This window comes from Sminthopsis crassicaudata, chromosome 4, assembly GCF_048593235.1.
Source record: "Sminthopsis crassicaudata isolate SCR6 chromosome 4, ASM4859323v1, whole genome shotgun sequence".
NCBI lineage: Eukaryota > Metazoa > Chordata > Mammalia > Dasyuromorphia > Dasyuridae > Sminthopsis > Sminthopsis crassicaudata.
The window spans coordinates 373,123,792-373,147,570 of NC_133620.1; the positions used below are offsets into that span (position 1 = coordinate 373,123,792).

Sequence of the window (23,779 nt, forward strand, 5' to 3'; positions counted from 1 at the left end):
TTATTCTCTGAAACATAATCATCCATTCCAGGCATAGACAAGCATCCACTCTCCGAGGGACATTGTGACCCAATGGATGGAGACCTAGACTTCTGAGTCAGGAAGACCTAGGTTTGACCATGAGCCCATCATCTACCCTCCCAGCCTCAGTTTCTCTAAAATGAAATCTCAATTCAACCAAGGTTTTAAAGTATTTGTAAAGCACTGCACTGAAACCCCCCCAAAAATATATATGGGGGTATACATACATACACACACACACACACACACACACATATATATATATTCTAATAGGGGAGCCAACATGTAAATAAATAACTAGGGACATGCAAGATATAAAAAAACTCCTCTCTTTATAGTCTGTCTTCTTTTTAGGTTTTCAAGACACTGCCTACCCTGTAAGTCCTCGTACCTCTGATTATCCTTAAACAGCTTTGCATCATCTTCACCTATGTCACCAGTTTCCATGGGTGTCCCCTCAGACTCTGTCCTGGGTCTTTTTTTCCCCTCTATGTTTCTCACTTGATAATCTCACCAATTCGCATCTCTGTGAAGATGATTCCCAGAGCTCTACTTGAACAAAAGCAGAAAAGAGAAATCTAGCATCTTTTATATTTGAAGAACAACCAGCAGGCCAGTTTAACTGAAAGAGAGAATGCAAGAAGGCATGTACTATGAAATAAAACTGAAAAAAAAAAAAGTAGGTGGGAGTCAGATTGTGGAAAGCGTTAAATGCCAAGTTGATGCATTTGTATTTTATCTCAGAAGCAATGGGGAGGCATTTAAGATTTCTGAGGGGAGAGTTGACATGATTGGACACAGCTACGTGGAAGAGGAATTAAGGGGGGAGAGCCTGGAGGCCTGGATACCAATTACCTTGTTGCAAATAGTCCAGGAGAGAGGTGCTGAGGATCTGAAGTAGGGTAGAGTATGTGTGAGTGAAGAGAAGGACATGGATTAAGGGATGTTTAGAGATGGAATAGGTAAGACTTGGTTTGATAACTGCTTAGCTATTGGGGCAGGTAGTAAGGGGGAAGGAAAAGCAGTTACTGATTCCGAGATCTTGGAAGAAGAGTGACATCATCAACAGAGAAAGGGGATTTTAGACAGCAAATAAATTTAGGGAGAAGTAGAATACGTTTTATTTTGAGCTTGTTGTTTATGAAATATTTTGAGGAAATTTAGGGGGATGTTCCCAGCATTAATTTGGGAGAAAGATTAGGGCTGGATACATAGATTTGGGAGTAACCTTTTGCCTATATCAAAAGGCTGCTGTGATATTCAGATGCAATAATATGCTATGAAATACTTTTCAGTTTTTAAAAGTATAATGTAAATATGAATTTTTAGTATTAAAATTGGAAGGGATTTTGAGATCATTAGTATCCACAGCCCTCATTTTACCTTTCTCTCACATAGAGGTAAGGGAAATAAGGACCAGAGAGAGAAGTGACTGATTTGCCCAAAGTCACATACTTTAGTAAATTGCAGAGCCAGGACTAGAACCCAAATATTTTAATTTCTAAACTATTATTCTTTCAAAGGTCACGATATCTTGGAAATACCAGATAGATAGCAAAGTATATAGAATGCTGAGCCGAAATTTAAATCCCCAGCCTCAGAAACATACTTCACCTCTGTCCACCTCAATTTCCTCTACTGTAAAATGGGAATAATACCAGCACCAGCATTGTGAAGATCAAATGAGATGATATTTATAAAGCATGCTTAGCATAGTGCCTGGCACGCAGTAGGCACTTAATGAGCATATGTTCTTTTCCTTGTCACTATGGTATTATATCTCAGATTAAGTCCATCTTGAGAAGTATTGAAATATACTAGAAAAATCATGGCGTTATATCCAGGAAATCTGAGTTCAAATCCTGACACACTTAATCAGCTATGTGATCATGAACTATTTTATTTCATTTTTCTTAGTCTCAATTTCTTCACTTGTAAAATCAGGATCCATATTGCTATTGTTTCAGTCACATCATCCTCTTTGTGACTCCCATATGGGTTGTTCTTGGCAAAGAATCTGGAATGGTTTGCTATTTCCTTCTGCAATTAATTTTACAAATGAGGAAACTGTGGCACATGAGGTCTAGTGATTTGCCCAGGGTCACATAGCTAGTAAATGACTGAGGCTAGATTTGAACTCAGGTTCTCCCAACTCCAGGCCCAGCCTTCTACTCCCTGCCTTAAAGAAGAGTTGTGAAGAAAGGCCTTATAAATTTTCAAGTGTTAATTGTATCAGTAAAGAGAACACAGAGAGGAAAGTGCTTTGCCCAAGATCACACAATAAATTAGTGACAGAGGCAAAAGGTAAAATTTAGATCTGAAAGGGATCTTTGAACTCCCTGAGTACCAATTTCCTAATTTTACAGAGGAGATCCCTCTGGCCCAGAGAGGCAAAGTAATTTTCCTGTGGCCACACAGCTATTCAGTAACAGAGTCAGAATTTGGACCTAGGTCCCTAAAGCCTCTCTAGCAGAGAGTACATATCCTTTGAGATAGTTTTGTGCTCAGGAATACTAGGCACCAGGGAGGAGAAATTAATGAGGAGTCCCTCTCCCTGGGAATCGTGTGGGAAGCTAGGAAAATCCAAGGGGGGGAAGGAGGAGTGAAGGAAAAACTAAAGAAGAAAAGAGGAGGAGATGAAGGAATAACAAGTTTAAAGGGAGCCAAATACTGTTAGGAAGATTAAAGGTTGAAACATAATGTCTGTGGATATATGCAAATGAGGATGTAGATGAGATGAAGGGGGCGGAGTACTTGTAAATGAGAGTGGGTCTCAGCCACTGCCAATGTCAAAGGAATGTTTGTTCAGATCTGCTAGAATCCCAGAGTCACTGAGACGTTCCTTTCTGTTCAGACTCATTTTTGCGTCTCCTTCACTCTCCTGCCTGTCAGACTAGAAACTCCATGAGGTCAGAGATCCAGCCTTTCTAGACCACCGCCTCCAGGTCTAGCAGAGAATGCTAAGGTTTTTGATGAAATTAGCTAGAGATTTGTTCTCCATCTAGCCCCCTGTGTGAAGGAAAAAATGCAGGTTATAACAAAACTGAAAATAACGGAAATTTGACAATAAGAAAAGAGAAAAAAAGGTAATTGTCTAACAATAAAAAATAGGGGCAGTCAGGTGGTGTAGTCTTCCTGAGTCTAAATCTGATCTTACACATTTCCTAATCATTTAATCCCTGTTTGCCTCAGTTTCCTCATCTGTCAAATGAACTGGAGGAGAAAATGACAAACTTCTCCAGTATCTCTGCCAAGAAAACCCCAAATGGATGTTACAAAGAGTTGGACACAACTGAAAAACAATTAAACAACTAAAAACAAACCAGAAAACAGGAGAGACATGAATATTTCCAGACAATATTCAAGAAGCCTGAGATCATAGGTCCAGGTCTGTTACCCATGTATTCGATCTTTTGTCAGTGACTTAGATGAAACTTATTAAGGGGATACTTTGTATACAACATTCTACTAAGATCTGGAGGGTCTAGAAAGACTTAGATGAAGGCAGCAGAAATGGCACATTTATAAAATAAACAAAAATCACACTGCTTGCAGGGATGGCTAGAATACTCATGACAGAATCAAGATTCAAAAAGACCGAGACAGAGTGAAATAGAGGGTCCAACCTAATGAGCTTGCATTTATCCCTATTAAATATCAAGTCGTAGACGAGAGTTGTTTTTTTTTTTAAATCCTGCACAAAGCAAGAAATTGTGCAAATATGTTTACATATATTAGACATAACATATATTTTAACATGTATAACATATATTGGATTACTTGCCATCTAGGGGAGGGAGTTGGGGGAAGGAGGGGAAAATTTGGAACACAAGGCTATGCAAGGATCAATGCTGAAAAATTATCCGTGCATGTGTTATGACAATAAAAAGCTTTAATAATTTTTTTAAAAACCTGCACAAAAATGCAATGGGAGAAGTCTCTGGAAATTATATTGGATTGTAAATGTAATAGGAACCAATGTGGTGCCCAGACAGCCAAAGAAACAAATTTGATCTTAGGTTGCATTAATAAAAGGCTACTTGGTGAAGTGATAATCTTGCTGTCCTCACCACAACTGGGGGATGACCCTAAATTCCGGGTACTACATATCATGCAGGAAACCGACAGGCTGGAACGTGTCTGGAGGAGGCTGAACAAGATGGTGATCCCATATGAAGATGAGCTGGAAGGAAGTGGGAAGGGGGACACAATCTAGAGAAAAGAATGCAAAAGAGTGACATGAGAGTTATTATCTTTGTTTATTAGAAAGGTTTTCATGTGGCAGAGGGATAAAACTTATTTGACTTAGCCCCAGAGGATGCAACTAGGAAGCCAATTGACATTGTAAAGAGATCAATTTTGGCTTGATGCATGAAAAACTTCCTAATAGCTTTTCAGTCATTTTTCAGTCATATCTGAGTTTTTGTGACCCCATTTTGGGTTTTTTTGGCAGAGATATTGAAGTAGTTTGCCATTTCTTTCTCCAGCTCATTTTACACATGAGGAACTGAGGCAAACAGGGTGAAGAGATTTGCCCAGGATACACAGGTAGTCAAGTTTCTGAGGCTGGATTTGAATTCAGGTTTTCCTAGCTCCAGACACAGTTTTCCACACACTATTACTAAAACTATTCAAAAATATGATGAGCTGATTAAGGAGGCAATAGTTTCCCTATCAGTTCTCCATGACTATTGGAACCTAAATGGCTATTTGTTGATTATGTGGTGGAGGAGATTCTTATCCAGGAATGGGTTTGATGAGAGAGCCTCTGGAAATCCCCCAAGAGTCTGAGGTTCTATGACTTTCATATTCTCTGAATCTTATTTTCCATATCTTCCAATAGAGTGTGGGGTGGGGCATATGTAAAATGTTCTGCAAAATGTTCTGCAAACCTTAAAGGACTATGCTATTAACTATTGTTACTTAGCTGCACACAAGTGTTCTCCCCCACCCCTCAAAAAAAAAAAAAAAAAAGTTAGCATTTATGTGGTACCTTACAGTCTGCAAATCACTTGCCATATGTTAACTCAATTGATCCTCACAACAACCCCAGGATATAGATGCTATTATTACCCCATTTTACAGTTGAAGAAACAATCTGAGAAAGGTTCATATGGCTAGTAAGTAAATGTAGGAGATTGGATTTAAATTCAGATCTTCCTGACTCCAAGTCCGGATATCTCTCAGTCTATAATGGTAGATTATAAGCTGCTTGAGTATGACTTTGTCTTTTTGTATCCCCAATGTCTTGAACAAAGACAACTTCGACAAAAGTTTGTGAGACTAAAATGAATTGAATTAAGTAGCTTTATCTGTTAGTCAGTCAATAAACATCTATTAAGCATCTTCTGTGTTCTAGGCACTGTGCTAAGTCCTGAGAATACAAAAAGAGACAAATGACAGTTCCTTACATCTAAAGCATGTAATCTAAAGAAGAGAACAGAAGCAAACAGATATGTACACACAAGCTATGTACTGGATGAATAGAAAATAATTAATAGAGGGAAGGCATTGGAATTAAGAGGGGCTTGAGAAAGCTTTCTATAGCAGAGGGAATTCTTGGTTGGGATTTAGTTGGGAACCAAAGGCAGAGATGAGGAAGGAGGAGCATGTTCCAGGTCTTGGGAACAGCCGGAGAAAATTCCCAGAAGGGCATCTAGATGCTGCAGGGAATAGAGTCAGGAGGACCTGAGTTCAAATGTGACACCAGACACTTGCTACTTTCTAGCTATGTGACTGACACTGAGTTAATAATCACTTAACCCCAATTGCCTCAAAAAAAGAGAGAGGGAGAGGAAAATGTCCAGAGCCAAGAAATGGAGGATCTTTTTCATGGATTAGAATGGAAGGCTACTGATGGGGAAAAAGGGGTGAGAAGACTAGAAAAGTGGGAGGGGGTTGTGAAGGGCTTTGAATGCCAAGCAGAGGATTTTTGCATTTGATCCTAGAGGGGAAAGGGAAACACTGGGTTAATCAAGCTGGGCGGACAGGGTGGCAGTGGACAGTCAGACCTGGGCATTGGGGACATCACTTTGCCAGCAGAACTGAGGATGGATTTGAAAGAGGAGGCACTTAAGGCAAGCAGATGCACCAGACTAAGGTGCCTTCAAGCTCTAGCATTCTATAAGTCTCTAAGACAACCTAATCCTGTAGCAGCTTTCTTAGAAACCAACTGCCCACCCACTCAGCTGGTCATGATGCTCTCAAGAGACCAACTGGCATTCCCTGTGGCCTCCCCCACATGTCAGGTTACAGAAGATCAACCTCATTCTTGCAAACAAGGGAGAGAAGCAGGGAAACAGAAGGGGAAAAAGAAGGAGGCGAAAGGATAAGGGGAAGGGAAATTAGAAGGTATGCTATGAAGCCAAAGGGGCAGAGCCCCTCAGAAAACCAAAATTGAGTTCCAGGCACACAAGGAATTCCCACCTTCTTCTTGTCCTTTGTTCTGGAAGAGGACATCCCCTCCTCAGGGAAGGGATGCCATGACATGCAAATAAATTGGATGTAAGTGAGAGAGGGCTATGCAAGGTCACCTGCCTCACTTTCTCCTCCAGAGTCATCTGGGTCTGGTGGCCAGATATAGATCAGAACAACTGGAAGCAGTGGGAGACCTTGGCTTTTTAAGCTAAGGTTTTCTACAATTTAACTAAGGCAACACCCCCACTTTCTTGTTACCCTTTCACCCTAAGGTGATAGTTAAAAAAAAAAAGACCCTTCAGCCTATTTACAATGGTAGGAGGTATTTAACTAAGACAATCACCTCAGCCAGGGAAGAATTTTGAGAAATAATGACCCAGGGGACTTCTGGGCAAAAAGATGTCTGTAAATTGAGAACTGGTTTCAGGAAAGCCAGGAACAGCAGGATTTAATGAAGTGGGTCTCACATGAAAGTCAAGTTGCCTGGGCGGTCTTAGCCCTTCTGGGACTCCTCTCCTATTACAGGCAGGAGAATGGAGGGCTTAGGAGACTGAAAGAAACAGAGTCCACAGCGAACCTTGGCAGGTGGGTGGGTGAGAGCACAGTAGCTCTCAAGATGAAAAGCTAGAAGTCCCCAGGGAAGGAGGGATGAGGGAAGAGGATGGCAGACAGAAGCAGGAAGGAAGATACAGAATTCAGTTCTGGCACCCACTCTACCCCCCATATTACATACATCTAGCCCCACAGGGCAGCATGTCACATGGTGGCACAGATTGGCATCCTTTGTGTGGGCTCTTTCCAGACATCTCACTTCATGAAATTAGTTTGCTCTCTCTAATGAGATGGAAAAGGGAAAGAAACAGGGCTGGAGAGAGAGAAAAAAGGTTCTGTCTGTCCCAGTCTCATTAAAAACTGAGAAGTTATTTGTTAAATTGCTCCACTCCCTAAATCTCAAAGTGAAGAAGAGACAAGAAATGGGAAGAAATCCTATTTTGTTAATATCTTTAACTTGCTTCAAAAAGTATTTATCAGGTGACAAAATTCATAGAATCACAGGTCAACAGAGCTCACGGGGGTCTTAGAACGAATCCAACTAGCCCAGGAAGTCTTAATTTTCTTTGTGGCATGGCCCCTCTGGTGGTCTGGGGAAGTCAAAACCCCCTTTCTCAGAATCATGGTTCTAAATTACTGAAAGAAATAATAAATTTCAGTTAAAGCTTAATGAAAATAAGATGCAAATTTTACTCCCGTTCAAGTACGTGATCTCCCTGAAATCTAATTGCAGAACAAAGCAGTTCATGAACTCCTGGTTAAGAGTCCTGGTTAAGAACCCTTGATCCAAGCCAGTAGTAGCTGAGGTCAAGTGAGTGGCTCAAAGTCATACAGCTGGTTCAATTCAATTCAAAATGCTTTTATTAATTGACTACTGCAAGCCAGGGCCAGTCTATATGAAGGGGGAGGGTTGCCAGAGAAGAGGAAGGGAAAAGGAATTACCTACAACCCAATCATGAGGACCACTGGAGGAACAGGAGGACTGGCCTCCAGGAGATGCCAGTCCTAACTGCCACACTCCTGTATGTCCAGCAGTTTAGCATCTAGTACCTTCTCCTAAGGAAGGAAAGGGAGGGAGGAAATAAACATTTATCAAGTGCTCGCTATAAAGTGCTTTACAAATATCATCTCATTTGAGCCTCACAACAATCCAAGGAGATAAGTTCTTTTATTCCCATTTTACAGCTGAGGAAATTAAGGTAAACAGGATTAAGTGACTTGCTCAGGATCACACAGTTAGGAAGTATCTGAGGCTCTATTTGAATTTAGATTTTCCTGACTCCAGGCCCGATGCTCTATCCACTGCATTACCCAGCAAGTATATCAGAGAAGAACCGGAGCTCTTTAGCAGAGAGAGCAGAAGACTTAGAAAAGGTAGCATCGAAGTCTTTAAGTGAAATGTGGTGGGATTTGGTTATATATGTTTAATTTTGAGGGAAGACACATTGCTGTAGGCTGGATAAAAAGCCCTGGCTATGGGATAGGCAGCTAGGTATAGAGTACACAGAGGGCCAGGCTGGCAACCTGGCATTAAGAAGACCCGAGTTCAAATGACTCATATGCTTCCTCACTGGATGATCCTGAGCAAGTCACTCAACTCTGCTGGCCCCAGTTTGCCTACCTGTAAAAAATAAAAATATGTAAAAAGATAGATGCAGAGGAGTTGAAAAAAGGAGGAGAAAACACTAGCAGCTGTAGGAGAAAGAAGAGGAACCTTGCAAAAGACCGTTAATAGTGGATAGCTGTTTCAATGAGTCACTTTGCACTCCCTGGACCGTTATTTGCTGAACTCTAAGACGCTGGGGCTGGATTGGATGGTGTCTGCAAACCCTTCTGGCTTCAGAGCTGAGTTTATATCTTTCCCAGGGTCAGACAGTTAGTGGCTGAGCAAGAGCAAAATCCCAGAACCACCCTCCCCAAGGAGATTTTCTGCAGTCCATGCATTACGGCATCAGTGCAGCCATGGTCTGGTCATACATATTTTAAATGTCCTCAAGTGCTTTGAAGAAAGGACTCTAGGGAGGTTCCCAAATAGCCTCTGCTTCTTGGAGCTCACAGCCTCTCTCCTACCCTAGGGACACCTGTGCTCTTCCACCCCCATGTGACTTTCTCTACTTGGCTTTTAGTCTTTTAGGAAAATTGCTGCAAATCTTTCTCTTTTGGCCCTTCCTCCAAACAGGTTAAAATCAAACCAACACTAATACTGGTCTATTTTAATACTAATAAATGTCATAAATAGAGTTATTTTTTCAGTCATGTCTGACTTTTCCTGACCCCATTTGGATTTTCCTTGTTAAAAATATTGGTTTGCTACTTCCTTTTCTAGCTCATTTTAAGGTTGAGGAAATTGAAATAAACAGAGCCACACAAGTAGCTGAGTGTTTGGGGTGGGATTTGAACTCAGATCCTCCTGACTTCAGTCAACAAACCCAAAGCGTGTTCTGAATTTCATCTTGTACTCCCCCTCCCATACTCTGTGTGTGTATCTTTCTCTGTCTCTCTTTTTTTTCTATCTTTATCTCTGCCTCTGCTTCTCTCTTTCTCTGCCTTCTCTCTGTCTCTCCCTTTCTCTGTCTCTCTCTCTCTCTCTCTGTCCGTCTCTGCCTCTTTCTCTCTTCCTCTCCCCCCCTCTGTCTCTCCACCCCATCTCTCTCTCTGCCTCTTATCTGTTTCTTCATCTCTCTGCCTCTGATTCTGTCTGTCTCTTTCTCTGTCTTTCTCTCTTTGTCTCTTCTTCTCTCTGTCTCTTTCTCTGCCTCTTCTCTGTGTCTCTGTCTCTTTCTCTGCCTGTCTTTCTCTGTCTCTCCATCTCTCTTTCTCTGTCTTTCTCTTTGTCTCCTTATCTCTCTCTGCCTCTTCTCTGTGTCTCTCTGTCGCTTACACACACACACACACACAGACTTCACTCTCATCTCCAAGCCTCCCCCACCCCCTCCCAGCCCTGATGCAGGGTGTGAGCCTGGCATTTCTCCTCGCCACCAGTTCTAAGGCAAACCCTCTCCCCCGGGGGGATGGGGAGGACCACGATACTCAGCCTTCGTTTTTACTGTCAGCTGTGTTGTCAGAGGGTGGGGTTGGCGCCGAGCCCAAGCCAGCCTTTACAAGACACATTTGGGGGCTTTCCTTCTGGAACTAGCAGGACTTGGCACTGGCTCCCTTCCAGTTCTGGCTAGGATTGAATACACCCCCTTCCTTCTCCCTTCCAAGAGGCCTAGACAACAATCCACATAGCTGGAGTCGGCAGCTGTTACTGCTCTTCCCTACTCCTTCCATCATTCCCTCCGTGATCCCCTCCCCCCAGCCACCCCCAGTTATCACCACTCCTTCCCGACGAAATCCTCACTGACCCTTCACTCCTCTATTGTTCTTTCTCTCTCTGGATCATCCCTGGCTTCTAAGGGTCCGGGAGCTTCCTTTGCTCTATTTATAGCAATAGACTATCTTTTCTGGAGAGCCACCACCCCTCCCCCCCTCATTCAGGGGCTCTTCTGCTAGCTTCTGAATGATTCAATCAGCATTCCAAGAGATGGAAGAAAAAGGACGTGAATTCATTCAACCAGACAACAAACATTTATTAAATGCCTACTAGATGCAGAGTGCTATGCTAAGAGCCAGAGGAAAAGCCAAAAGGAGACAAGCCACAGGTCCTGCCCTCTCGGGGCTTCCAATCTAGGAAGGGAATACTATGCAAACGTGGATAAGTAATGCATAAGTGCATTAGAGAAGTAGAGATTGAAGTGCTATTTAAGGGCCCGTGGGGAAAATGAATGAAAAGAAATGCCAGAAGTGGGGGTATCAGCCATCCATTTCTAAACTGTAATTAGATATTTAATATTTGAAAGGATCATCTAAGGATCGTCGTCATTTTGAAAGCTGAGTCCCAAAGAGTCACCTTCCAAAAGCCACTTGGGAAAGAAAGACCCGTTTGAGTCCAGACTCTCAAGTTTTTGCCACCGAAACATCATTGTTTTAGGGAGCCATTTAAAATGAAGGCTTGTTTGGGGGGAGACAGAAGAGATGATATTCAGCGGACATAACTCTGGCCCCTTCCTAGACGATCTGCTTAGGAGTAAATATAGTGGGTCTCTTGAACTATATTCACCAAGGGGATAAGGAGCTGGTAAAACATGGGATCCTGGGTCTCTCTCTCTCTTAGTCAGAGAGCTCTGTCCTTCACTGAGATTAGGTAACATCTCATTACAAAGGATTTTCCCTGAGGAAGTCGTGGGACAAAAGTGGGCTGCTTACCGCCAAAGGCTTCTAACTAGATTAGGATTGGGGCATCCAATGTTCCCCTCCCTGCTGGTCCACAATATTCCCTCAACCCTTCCTCCCATCCTGCTTCTTTCCTAGAAACCATCCCAGGAGAAGTTGGTTCCATCCACCCATACCTCAAAGTTAACTCTGACTTGTCCCTGGTTCTCCTTTTTCATATTCAATCAATGACCAAGTATTTAGGATTCCACCCCTACCACATGTCTCTGCTCAGTTCCTTTTGCCATCAGCTTAGTGGCAAGACCTCATTACCACCAAAGAACCTCCTAAGGGGTGTCCAGACAGAGCAGTGAATACAAGGCTCGATTTCGAATCCAGATAGACTTGTCAAGGACACTTGCTCACTGGATGACTCTAAGACTCATGCCTCAGTTTTCTTATCTATAAAATGGGAATAATTACAGGGTTTTTAAGAGGACTGAATGAGATGATGTGTGGGAAGTGCTTTGCAAAATTTAAAGTGCTAGAGAAATCTCAGCTATCATGATGACGCTGCTGTCTCCCTGGCTCTCCCACCAAACCTTCCTTCTTACCAGTACCAGAATCATCTTTCTTGGGACCAAGTCGCTCCTCCAATTCAAAAATCTCCCAAATAAAGTTGCTTGACATTCAAAGGCAAAATGACCTGGAGTTCAGCCCACATTTTCAGCCTTATCTCATCCTTCTGACTCCACCCAAACTGGACTACTCTGTCCCTGCAGAAGGGAGAAGGGGAAGAAACTCCCCTGTGATAGAAGTACCCACATACTGAAGTCTGGCTTCTTTTTCTTAATTGTTTATTAAATGAGAGCTGGAAAAATGATCCTTTCTTGTTATTATTGTACCATCATGTATGACTCTTTCTCAGGCCATTTTGGCGAAGATACTGCAGTGGTTGCCCTTTCCTTCTCCTACTCATTTTACAGATGAGGAAACTGAGAAAAATGGGGTCAAATGACTGGCCCAGAGTCATACAGCTAGTGTCTGAGGCTAGATTTGAACTCAGGTCTTCTGCCCTTTCATCTGGTGCTCTTAGCCCTATATCACCCAGTTGCCCAAATTAATACCCAAATCTCTTCCATGACATCCTTGGCAAGTGGTCATCCATCCTCTGCTTAAAAACAGATTCCCAGTAGCAAAAAAATCACTAGCTCCAATGGAAGCCCATAGCCCTTCTGGATCATTCTGCTCATTAGGAAGCATTTTCTTAAATCAAACTTAAATCGCCTTCACTCCTTTTGCCCTCTCTCATTATATATTCCTTCAACTATTTTGAGACTTTTAACACGTCTCCCCTAAGTCTCTTCTCCAAGTTAAATATCTGTGATTACTTCAAGAGATCCTCATATGCCTTGGTTCCGAGCCCCAGCCATGGCACCTCCACCAGGCCGGTCACCCCAAGACTCTAGTGTGTCCAAGTGCTTCCTCAAATGTGGCAGCCAGCACCCCACTCTGACAGGAGGACTGTCGTGTCAATAATAACAGCTGACATTTATACAAGTTTGTTTTGTTTTGTTTTGTTTTTTTAAGATGGGCAAAGCACTTTGGATGTTATCTCATCTAATCTGAAAAAGCTACCTTATAGAATGGGTAAAATTATCACACACACCCCCTTTTATGCATGTGGAAACTGAGGCTGGAGTTAATGTACTTGCCCAAGATCACACAGTTTGTAAGTTGTGAGATTCACACCCTGGTATGACTGGTTCTAGCTCCAGCCATCTATTCACTCCCCAGTATCCTCTATCCTCTCTTTATTCTGCATATTGCTTCTATTCTTTTCTTGTTGTTGTTGAGGAATTAGTGTTAGGTGACTTGCCCAGGATTACACAGCTACTGTCTCTACTTTTTAAATTTATGGAACAAAAACAAGTATTTCCATAATATGGTACAATAAAAAAGATGATTATACACGAAAATTTAACTTGCTATTCCTTTCAAATATACAATAAAATTATCATGTGGATTTCTTTTTTTCTTTTTTCTTCCCTCCCTATTCCCAGAGATGGTTATTAGACACAAATACATATATGTATATGTATATATATATACACATTTATATACATATATGTGCATGTATATAAAATTATTATATATATATTTCTATTTATTAGTTCTTTCCCTGGATGCAGATAGCATCTTTCTTCATGTCCTTTATAGTTAATTTGGATATTTATAATAGACAAAATAACTTATTCATTCAAAGTCATTCTTAAATATCGCTTATGTTCTTCATGATTTTTCTTTATTATTAAAAAATTTAATATTATTTATTAAAGCAACTAGGTGGTACAATGAATAGAGTTCTGAGCGGGAAGTCAGGAAGATTCATCTTCCTGAATTTAAATCTGGCCTCAGACACTTACTAGCTGTGTGATCCTGAGCAAGTTACTTCACCCTGTCTGCCTCAGTATCTTCATCTGTCAAGTGAGCTGCAGAAGGAAATGGCCAACCACTCCAGTATCTCTGCCAAGAAAACCCCAAAATGGCATCACAAAAAGCCGGACGTGGCTAAACAACAACAACAAAGTAATTTTTACCAGTAATGGAGGTGAAAGTAAAATGCAGGATGGACGTCTGATTTTTTCTCCTTTTGAGACCTATTTCATGAAAAATTACCTGATCCACTTTTTAAAAAAGAAAAGAAAAGAATCTGCACAAAGACCCTAAACTCTTACTTGATAATAATTACATTATCATTTAATTATGATATACATAACATAATTATAAGTCCAGTGCTTAACACAATAACTGATACATAGTAGGTACTATTGATTAAACTTAACTATAATTCACTAAAGTTAAGTGAATCACTATTTATTAATTCACTCTTCTACCTCCAATTACCTTGTATTTATTTATTTATTTATTATAACTCTTTTATCCTCCAATAGATTGTAAGTTCCTTGGGGCCAAGAACTATCTACTTTTGTGGGGCTTTGTTCTAAGCCTGGTAAATAGTAGATGTTTAGTAAAAATACATCAAATTGAATTTCTAGAGTTGCCTCTCAGTGACTACCTTATTTCAAGGAAGTTATCTTATCTCTGTCTGCTATAATTTCTATTCCTATAAAGCTAACTCTGGATAAAAAGGACTTCAGAAATAGTTGTTCAAGCTAACAAATATTGGGGGTACCTAGGTGGCGCAGTGGATAGAGCCCCAGCCCTGAATTCAGGAGGACCCGAGTTCAAATCTGGTCTCAAACACTTAACACTTCCTAGCTGTGTGACCCTGGGCAAGTCACTTAACCCCAATTGCCTGGGGGGGGGGAGGGAACTAACAAACATTTATTAAAGGATACTTGGAGATACAAATACAAAACTAAAATGAACCCTGCCTTCAAGGCACTTACATTCTACAGGAACATTTATGTACATAGGTGTATGTATGTACACATATATATGTATTGGACACTTGCATCTATATTATTTATATGCATACATACATATGTATGTATATTGCGTTTATGTGTGTAGGTATGGGTATGTGAGAAAGAGAAGATTTGATAAGAATGAATGAGGGAGAAGATCTACAAAAAGTTTCCCAGAATGGTGGTGGGCAAAGAGGGTCTGCATTCTCCAGCAGAAGCCCTGGGCTCCCTCCCTTCCTCGGATGTGGTCAGCCTGTTAACCACAGCAGTCTTGGCTACATTAGGAAAAGGGGCCTTTCCTTTCTATCGATTTTTCTTCCCCCAGTGAGAAGACAAATCTGTTTCCTTTCAGCCAGAAGGCCTCAAGCCATGGTTACTTACATTAGAGTAATTAAATTCCCACTGCTAGGGAGACTCAGGAGATAAACGAGAGAGCACATGCCTCATGCCAAGGACTGAACTGAAGGGCGGACAGGATGGGGGAGGAAGGGAACGGTGGCTGGAAGGGCCTGTTGTCACAGATTTCTCCTGATAATGCTAAAGCCCACTTAGCCATAAATATCTTTACAGGTTCTCACCTGTGGGACAAGAAGCTGATAAACCCTCCCTAATCTACTCTTCCCAAAGTATCATACTCATCCCTCTGCAAACAGATAGACTTTGGCTGAATGATTGAATCTCCAAGTTAGAGAAAGTCTTAAAGGTCATTTAATCCAACCGTTGCCCTTTGACCAGGAAATCACTAAGTAGTCAGCCAGCCTTCTCCTGCAAAAAAAAGTGTCGCTCACTGTCTCCCCTTGTACTTTTGGATTGCTCTGATTGTTAGAAAGTTTTCCTGATATGAAGCCAAAATCTGCCTCTGAAATCTACACCCATTCCTCCTATGTCCTCTGGGGCCAGGCAGAATGGTCTAAGTCATCTTCTGCAAGGCAGCTTTCATGTAGTTAGATAGATAGTTATCACAACAACTCAAGTTCTTTCATCAAACCCTCACAAGACAAGATTTTGAGCTTCTTCTCTGTCCTGCTTGCCCTACTCTGACACTGTCCTTTTTAAAACACGGAGGGGAGGAAGGGAGGAAGGAAGGAAGGGAGGAAGGAAGGAAGGGAGGAAAGAAGGAAGGAAGGAAGGAAGGAAGGAAGGAAGGAAGGAAGGGAGGAAGGAAGGAAGGGAGGAAAGAAGGAAGGAAGGAAGGAAGGAAGGAAGGAAGGAAGGAAGGAAGGAAGGAAGGAAGGAAGGAAGGAAGGAAGGAAGGAAGGAAGGAAGGAAGGAAGAGAGGGAGGGAGGGAGGGAGGGAGGGAGGGAGGAAGGGAGGGAGGGAGGGAGGAAGGGAGGAAGGAAGGAAGGAAGGAAGGAAGGAAGGAAGGAAGGAAGGAAGGAAGGAAGGAAGGAAGGAAGGAAGGAAGGAAGGAAGGAAGGAAGGAAGGAAGAGAGGGAGGGAGGGAGGGAGGGAGGAAGGAAGGAAGGAAGGAAGGAAGGAAGGAAGGAAGGAAGGAAGGAAGGAAGGAAGGAAGGAAGGAAGGAAGGAAGGAAGGAAGGAAGGAAGGAAGGAAGGGAGGAAGGAAGGAAGGAAGGAAGAAAGGGAGGGAGGGAGGGAGGAAGGAAGAGAGGGAGGGAGGGAGGGAGGGAGGGAGGAAGGAAGGAAGGAAGGAAGGAAGGAAGGAAGGAAGGAAGGAAGGAAGGAAGGAAGGAAGGAAGAAAGGGAGGGAGGGAGGGAGGGAGGAAGGAAGGAAGGAAGGAAGGAAGGAAGGAAGGAAGGAAGGAAGGAAGGAAGGAAGGAAGGAAGGAAGGAAGGAAGGGAGGAAGGAAGGAAGGAAGGAAGAAAGGGAGGGAGGGAGGAAGGAAGGAAGGAAGGAAGGAAGGAAGGGAGGAAGGAAGGAAGGAAGGAAGGGAGGAAGGAAGGAAGGAAGGAAGGAAGGAAGGAAGGAAGGAAGGAAGGAAGGAAGGAAGGAAGGAAGGAAGGAAGGAAGGAAGGAAGAAAGGAAGGGAGGAAGGGAGGAAGGGAGGAAGGGAGGAAGGAAGGGAGGAAGGGAGGAAGGGAGGAAGGGAGGAAGGGAGGAAGGGAGGAAGGAAGGAAGGAAGGAAGGAAGGAAGGAAGGAAGGAAGGAAGGGAGGAAGGAAGGAAGGAAAGACAGAAAGAAAACTAAGCATTTATTAAGTGCCTACTATATGTCAACCATAGTGCTAATTGCTTCTCAAATATTACCTCATTTGATCTTCACAGAACTCTGGAAGAAAGGTAATATTATTATTCCCCTTTTACAGATGAGGAAACTGAGGCAGGCAGGAGTCAAGTAATTTGCCCAGGTTTATACAGCTAGCAAGTATCTGAAGCTAGATTGGAATTCAGGTATTCTTGAGTCCATGGTTCCCTCTACTACACTACCCAGCTACCTCATTGGACACTATATTCCAAGCAGGATCTAACCAGGATAGAGAATAGTAGAATTATTATTTTCCTCGTTCTGGGCTCTATATCTCTAATAATACAGGCTATGATTTCAATGAAAACCAGATCAAGAAAGAGAAATAGTGAGCCCTATTTTGATAATTTCAAGTCCCACTTGGTCACATCTTGACTCTGTGATCCTAAACTGATCGTTACTATTCAGTGCTAAATTTAAATAAATTGAAAAACAGTTGCTGATTTGAATTGGTAAAGGAAATTTCCTGATCCAGAGTTCCCTGATTGGATGATATCACGGGTTCAGTCACCACCCTCCCAAAATAGCTTTTATGACCATTTCATCCCACTGGTTATTCTTAAGGACCATCACTAGACCATTTCCACATAGCATTCCTTTCCAAGCCTACCCTTTGCAGTGACCATTTATAAGGCAAAACCTTTCCTTCTCCCAATATTCTCTACTATCCATTACTAGTTCATAGAGCTTTCGGACTCCTTAATTCACAAAGATGAATTTTAAGGTGGACAACTAGGACAGCCAGGTCCTCATCATCTCTAGGCTGCACTTCCCACTCTGATATTTTCCCCACCATGCCCATTTCTTCGTTTCCTCTTCCTTTTCCCCTTTTCAGTTTTGTCTTCATCAGAATGTAAGCTCCTTGAGGGCAAGGACTGTCTCTCTGTTTGTATTTATATTGCCAGCAGTGTCTGGCATATAGTAAACATATTATAAATGCATCCTGACTGACAATGAAAGGTCTATCCTAATGCTCTGCTCTAATTATATACCCTTCAATAGCTCCCCATTTTCTAACACATAAAAGTCCAATGGAGGAATGCTAATTGCTTATAAGTTGACCCAGTCAATATAATAAAAATGACTCTGCTACCTACATTAATTTATTTATTCAGTACCATACCAGTCCAACTACCAAAGGATGACTTTATAGAACTAGATGAAAAAATAAGGAAATTCATTTGGAGGAACAAAAGGTCAACCATCTCAAAGGAAATAATGCAAAAAAAAAAAAAAAAAAAAAAAAAAAAAAGTGATAAAGAAAGGAACTACAGTACCAGATCTCAAACTATACTTCAAAGCAATAACCATCAAGACTATCTGCAGAAGGAGGGAGAGAATTTGAAACTCATTTTTAAAAATAAATGTTAAAAATAAAGAAAAAAAAAGGAAGACTACTTGATACTGGTTAAAAAATAAAGGGATCAATCAGTAGAACAGACTGGGTATATAAAATACAGAAGCAAATGAATCTAAGAAGTAGCTTAAGAAGAAGATAAAACTAATTTTAATTTCACAAAATTGGAAAAAAATAAAATCAATTATTCCAATTATCGGGGGGGGCAATCTTAGAAGTAAGATATTATTTATATTGTTTATTCAACATATATACAGATTTGTAAGAACAAAATCCATTCCCTAAGTGATAAATGGTCAAAGAACATAAACCAGCAGTTCTTAAAGGAAGACATATCAGTCATATGAAAAAAAGTCCCGAATCACTAATAAGTGAAAACCTGTATATTAAAATAAAATAAGTCTCATGTTCTACTTCACACTAGTCAGAATGTTAGCAAAAGAAAAAAGAAAAAAAGAAAAGGAAAGGAAAGAAAATGACAATTGTCAGAGGGGCTGTGGGATACTTTAAGGCACCATTGGTGGCGCTATGAATTGCCTCAGCCTATCTGGAAAACAAACTAAGACTATATCCAGAAAAGGTCACCAAAGATCACCTTTGACTCAGTAATAACACTATTAGTCATATATCCCTAAAAGATGAAAGAAAAATAAAATAACCTATATGTATAAAAATAAGTGCTTATAAGTTGAAAAATTAAAATTGATTTTGAAAAAAACAGTCCAAATTTTTCAGACTATTTTTCATGGCCCTGTTAGAATCATCCTTTTAAGACCCAGTTCAAATGGTATCTTCTCCATGATTCTCTCGAGTCGGAATGATATTTCCTTCCTCATACATAACAAAGTCCTTTGGATTTTTGTCCCGCATACTTCAGCATTTTATATTCGAGTTATTTTGTTTCTCTTATTCTAAATAAAGCTCTCCATAAGGGCTGTATGACTTCAATTCTCTAAGGCCTCCATTTCCCCATCTGTAAAATGGCCAAATTAGACTAACTGACCTTTAAGCTCCTTTCCAATTCTAGCATTCTGCTACATAAAAGACAAGTATATAACTGGCTCTTAGACAAGTTCATCATTTTCTCAGGGTACCAAGCAAGTGCCCTAAGAGATACCCCAGAAGGTAGTTTCTTTCTTCCCTGGGAGTTCCCTCGAGCATTGAAATCACAGGCTCTGTCCAATATAAACAAAACAATTTCTCCCCAACTATATTCAAGTATATATAGCCAGGTTCCAGTTAGTGCAAATATTGTGGAAGAGGTCCGGTGCATTTGAATTTGTACTTTTTTGAAGTTGTAATTATGTAAAATAGGATGATTTGTTCCAGCCCAGTGGAAACGTTCTATGTCAATTTGAATAAAACAATTACTTCACAGATTCATTATTTACAGCTAATTGGGACTTTGTTTCCGTGTGTCCGTATATATGTGTGTATGTATGGAAACAATGAACATATACACGTAGTAGATCTTGTCTAAAGCTTGTTTTGTATATTTTTGTTTGCATGTCGCTTCTCCTACTAGAGTATGAGGTCTTAGAAGGACTGTCTTAGCTTTTTTTGGATCTTCGGCACTTTGCAGAGTGTCTGGAACATGTTGTTTTTATTACTGCTGCTACTGTTGTTGTTGTTGTTGCTCAGTCTTGTCTGACTCTTTGTGATCCCTTTTGGGGTTTCCTTGGCAAAGAAATTGGAATGGTTTGTCATTTCCTTCTCCAGCTCATTTTACAGATGAGGAAACTGAGGGACACAGGGTTAAGTGACTTATTAAGTGATTTACCCAGCGTCACACAGCTAGTGAGTGTTGAAGCTATATTTGAACTCAGCTCTTCCTGACTCCAAGCCTGGCACCTAACTTCCCTGTCTGGCATATAGTAGACACTAACAAATGTTTATTGGTTGATTGATTGATCGTGATAACATATTTCTTTGTATCTTCCCCCAATTCAATAATTTCAACAAAAATTTATGAAATAACTACCACATTTAAAGATAGAAATCTATCCATCATTTGGCTACTTATTAAGTGTCTACTGTATATGCCACTCTTGTGAGGCCCTGGGGCCATAAGTCTATCAATAAACAAGAAAATTTTTAAGCTCCTGCTTTACCAACAGTCTCTATGTGAACTCTGTTGGATCTCAAGATGAAATCCAGAATGGTTCCTGCCCTCGAGTCACATAAATCCTTTTAGAGATATGGACACATAAATAAATATAAAGACAAAGAAAAACAATATAAAGGAGGGGTAGAATGAACCTAACAGTGCTCTCAATAAAACAGGCACTTAATAAATTTATTTGTTGGATTCAATTGAATAGAAACAAATCCCCAATAGATTAGACAGTGGAACAGCCTTCCCTTTCTCTGACCTCTGCCAAAAAGAAAGAGCCAGACAGACAGACAGAGAGATAAACACAGAGAGAGACAGAGACAGACAGAAGAAAGAGAAAAAGAGACAGAGATAGAGAGAGAGGAGAAAGAGAGGACAGAGACAGACAGAGAGACAGACAGAGATAGAGACAGAAACAGAGGGAGACAGAGAGAAGAAAGAGAAAGAGAGGGGGGGGAACAGAGAAAGAGAAAGAGCCCTCACCTCCCTTTGGCTGCCTGCCCAATATTCTGGAGAGGGAAGAAGGATCTGGGTCAGATGTGGCATCTCAGAGAAAATGAAAGAGAAAAGAGAAAAATTAAGGAATGAACATTTTCAGGGGAACATTCACAGCAATTGCTTTTAGAATGAAGCTATAATTTCATTGGTATAGGAAGACTAAATGAGAACACTCACTCTCCCAGGGCACCTTAGAGAGTTATCTTTCAAACTCAGGGTTTGAAGTGACTTGGGCAGACTCACACAGTCAGGATATGTCCAAGGAAGGACTTGAACCCGGTTCTTCCTGACTTTGAGAACAGCAGCATGGCAAACTACTCTAGTATCTCTTGCTAAGAAAACCCCAAATGGGGTCGCAGAGAATTGGACATGGCTGAAAAAATGACTAAATAACAATGACAAAAACCTATAAGATGAACTGAAATCTGCCTCCCAAAAATGTCTATCTGTTTATGTTTAATAACATTTACTTTGTTATCTTCCCCAATTCTAAATTCAATGAATATTTATTAAGTGCCTATCATGAACAAGATAGAACACTACAAGACAGGAGTACAAATTAGTCAAGAGTATTTGTCTCTGCTCCCAAACCTGCGATGGATTCCAGATGTGGAAGGATCAGCTCAGTTCTCTTTGGACTACTTCGTTGGTTTGATTATTATTTCACTTATTTTTAGGAAATAATAATAAAAACTCACAGTTATGCAGTGCTTTAAGGCTTACAAAATCTTTTACATATTATATGTCATTTGATTATTATCCTAGAGGTTGGAACTATAACGATTCCCATTTTACAGATGAAGAAATTGAAATTGTGCATTTATAACCAGCAAATATTGGGACTATCATTTGATCACAGGTCTTCTGAATCCCAGTTTTAAGTCTGTTACACTCTACTATGATCCATTAAAAAAAAAAAAAAGAAAAGAAAAAGAAAAAACAAAAACCTATCATTTAATGAGCACTCCAAGCAAATAAGGAAAAATTCTACACATATTTCAGTCAACCAGGGAAGACTCAATTTCAATCCTGGGTTTGCTCTCCAAGCCTCAACAATTTCATTTCACTCTTTAGGGATCGTTCCTTCCCTGGCACATGGATTGTGCTCCTGCCTCATCTTTTAGTGCCAAAATTAGCTTCTACTCGATCTCAGCACTATTGGTCTAAGTTCATTCTGGAGTCTTGGCAGGGGCATAAGGAAGGGCATCTTGGCAGAGCTGACCTTCCCCTTCAGAATGAAGGAAAAGAGGCTTGGAAATGCACACTGAGCTGGTAGGTTTGTTCAGGGACCATGGGACTTTGCTTAGCACTGGGAAAGCCCCGATTGCAGCCAAAATGAAGGCAAATGAGAGCCAAGGTAGAAGAAGCCCTGGAAAGCCAGCCTGACCTGCACAGCAGCCTTTCATGGAGTCACACAAGACAATTCAGTCCTGGCACACAATAGGCTCTCAATAATAACACTTGTCGAACTGTGTAAAATTTGTAACATAGAAATAGAGCTAGAAGGAGCTTTAGACCATCTAGTCTATCTGAACAGAGATCCCCTCTACAGAATTCCCAACAAGCGGTCATCCAGCTTCCACTTGCAGCCATCTAATGATGGGGAATTTGCTGTACCCCATAAAAATCCATTCCACTAATGTATACATATAGTGTATTTAATTTGTACTTTAACATATTTAACATGTATTGGTCAACCTGCCATCTGGGGGGAGGGGGAAGGAGGGGAAAAGTTGGAACAAAAGTTTTTGCAAGGGTCAATGTTGGACAAATTACCCATGCACATATCTTGTAAATAAAAAGCTATAATAAAAAATAAATAAATAAATCCATTCCACTTTGGGGCATTTGTAAGTGTTCCCTTTGCCCCTTCCTAGCCTGTTCAGTAGAGCATTAGGCTGTTGGTAGAACCAAAATCTAAAGCATTCCCACGCCATCAACATCAATGATGCTTTGGGGCTGTTTCCTAAGGCTATGTGGAGTAACATACCATTCTAGGGAGGAGAGTTTATATAGCATTCAATCAATGTGAGAACCATCGGTCCAGGCCTCCCCTTTATCACCAAAACTGGAATCAAAAGACCTGGATTCAAAATACCTGGATGATCTTATCAAAGCTCTTTCTCCATATAAAAGAGACTAATAAATACTTTACTACCTACCTCACAAATCTACTGAATATTTATTTAGCACTGTGCTAAGCCCAGGGAGACCAAAGACAAAAGTGAAAAAAATCCCTGACCAAAGTGAAAAGCACTTTATAACTGCCCTCTCTCAGCTTTCAATCTATAATCCTATGAAATACTCTCTAAATGTAGGTTTTTATTCCAGTTTGTTTGCTTTTGTAACCCAAGCAAAGACATCAGAAAAAGCAACCTCCCTCCAGTGCTCCAAAGGCTCTCAAAGTGAAGTGGATTCAATTAGAAGATTCAAATATTTCAGGCTTTTGAAACCATTTCTGATAAAGCCATAAGCTAGCTCTCAATGCTCCCCTCCCCCTGTGGAAAAGTCAGATTATGTGTGAAAGTAAAAGGGAGACCATTGGTCCAGACTAGCTTTTTAAGAAGTCATCACTAAAGTACCCACAGCATATACAATAAGGATCACAAAAATGATAATATCATTCAATTTGATTCCATTGCTAGGACTCTATTCCCAGGACAGAATCAAAAAGGGGGAAAAAAGAACCTAGCTACCTAAAAATATTCACAACTGCTTTATGTGTAACCGTGAACAATGGGAAACAGCTTCTATTCCAACAATTGGAGAATGACCGGAAAAATTGTAGTGTATTAAGGTAATGGAATGTTATGGTACCATAAAAATAACCATTAGGAAGCACATAAGGAAATATGGAAAGACATCTAGGAGGTGGTACAGAGGGAACGGGGACTGTGTGGCTACATATTGCTAAGTGGAAGGGAGAAAAGAAGAAAGGAAAGGAGAGGAGACAGGTGTGAAGGGAGAGAGGGATGGAAGGATCAGGAAAGAA

The 23,779-nt window shown here is 40.9% G+C and overlaps 1 protein-coding gene across 5 annotated transcripts in view; it reads right to left on the bottom strand.

Moving 5' to 3' along the window:
* KCNN3 (potassium calcium-activated channel subfamily N member 3) overlaps window positions 1–23,779 on the bottom strand; it is a 396,953-nt gene that overhangs the window by 250,386 nt on the left and 122,788 nt on the right. Inside the window, exon 1 of one of the 5 annotated variants that reach the window (XM_074262169.1) lies at window positions 4,092–4,894. The exons of the other annotated variants lie outside the window; for them this stretch is intronic. The gene's annotated coding sequence lies outside the window, so the exon portion shown is untranslated. Of the gene's footprint in view, window positions 1–4,091; window positions 4,895–23,779 lie in introns of those variants that run through there. 5 annotated transcript variants of the gene reach the window in all.